Source organism: Malus sylvestris, chromosome 7 (assembly GCF_916048215.2).
Source record: "Malus sylvestris chromosome 7, drMalSylv7.2, whole genome shotgun sequence".
Classification (NCBI taxonomy): domain Eukaryota; kingdom Viridiplantae; phylum Streptophyta; class Magnoliopsida; order Rosales; family Rosaceae; genus Malus; species Malus sylvestris.
The window spans coordinates 13995835-13997390 of NC_062266.1; the positions used below are offsets into that span (position 1 = coordinate 13995835).

At 37.0% G+C, this 1556-nt stretch overlaps 1 pseudogene; it reads left to right on the plus strand.

Moving 5' to 3' along the window:
• Positions 1 to 225: 225 nt before the first annotated feature.
• On the plus strand, positions 226 to 1259 carry LOC126630111 (uncharacterized; annotated as a pseudogene).
• The last annotated feature ends 297 nt before the right edge of the window (positions 1260 to 1556 follow it).

Consider the following 1556-nt stretch of genomic DNA (forward strand, 5'->3'; position numbering starts at 1 on the left):
GGACGGGGACATAGTTAATAAAATATGTAGCATCCCGTTCTCTATCGCTAAATCCAAAGATATGGTGGTTTGGGGTCCAAGTAACAATGGAAGGTTCTCAGTAAAGTCTGCAACACGGATCCAAATGGAGGATTTGGGTGATTGTTGAAGCCTAGGATTTAGAAACAAGTAATCCCTCCAAAAATTAAATTGTTTGTCTGGAGTCTTGTTAAGGGGAAATTACAAATGAGAAAAAGGCTCAGCAAGTTTATCACAACTTTGGATGATAAGTGTCTGCTTTGTAATAGCTATGTGGAGGATCAAGAACACCTTTTCCTTAACTGTTCTTATGCAAGACAGGTTTGGAGCTGTTTAAGTGATGTTTCTTTACCAAATATTGATAGTAATACCACGATAAATCAATGGCTGAATGACTTAGCTCATAGTAATAAAAATACTTCGAGTAACTTAAGTAAATCTCTTGCCATTTGTTGGCAAATTTGGAATGATAGAAATGCTAGTATTTTTAGGAAGGAGAAACCTTTTCATTATAGATCTTTTGCTTGTGCCATGAATGTAGTTAATGACTATTTTAAGGAAAACCCAGGCCAAACTAAGAAAGTAGGATCTATTGATGAGTATAATGTGATTAAATGGTAATGCCCAATGGCCCCATATGTTAAAATTAACTTTGATGGCTCAGTTACAAACCAGATGGCAGCAGGGGGGTTCGTGATTCGAAATTGGAAAAGTGAGCCTATTCTGGCGGGGGCAAGGAACATGGTTTCGATTTCTATCAATGTTCCTGAAGCTCTTGCCCTCTGAGAAGCGTTAATCTGGGCAACGAGAAGAGGTTGGAATTATGTGGAAGTGGATGGTGACTCAAAGCTGGTCATTGATGTGGTTCGAGGCTATTGAAATGTTCCTTGAACTTAAGGTCAATCATTGAAGCCATCAGGTGGTGTGTGGGCTTTTCTCATGATATAAAATGGAGGCACATTTTCAAGAAAGCAAATTTTGTTGTGGATGCCATCACGTCGGTGGGGTTCAAGAAAAAGGAACTTTGTATTTGGGATGCCTATATCCCAACGGAGGCTAACATGGCTTATATATTTGACTGTAATGGCTCTAGGTGTATAAGGGGTTTTTCTCTTTAATGCAGTCCTTTTCTATCAAAAAAAAAAATCGAAGGCTAGTGGAGATTATATTTTGAAAAATGAGCTATTTTAGATTGGTGGGTTTTTAAAAGGGCTACTAAGCCCAATTTCCCCTTCGTTTTTTTTTTTCCTCTAGTGGGTTGCCTTGTGTGGTTGGAAATGTTTATGAAATGAAAACCGTGATTATTTTGGGGTTTTTGATGTGGAATGCAACAAATGTTGGTAAAAAGTGATTAGGATGGCAAGACTTTTGACAATTTCAATATTATTGTGCGTGTGTGTGATATTTTATTTTTATTTTTGGGTGGGGGTGGGTTGTTGGTTGTTATTTAGGGTTTTGAGGGATTTTAAATTTTTTGTTTTATAAACAATAAAGGTAATATGTTAAATTGTTAAATACCAAGTGGGAAAGTGAATATG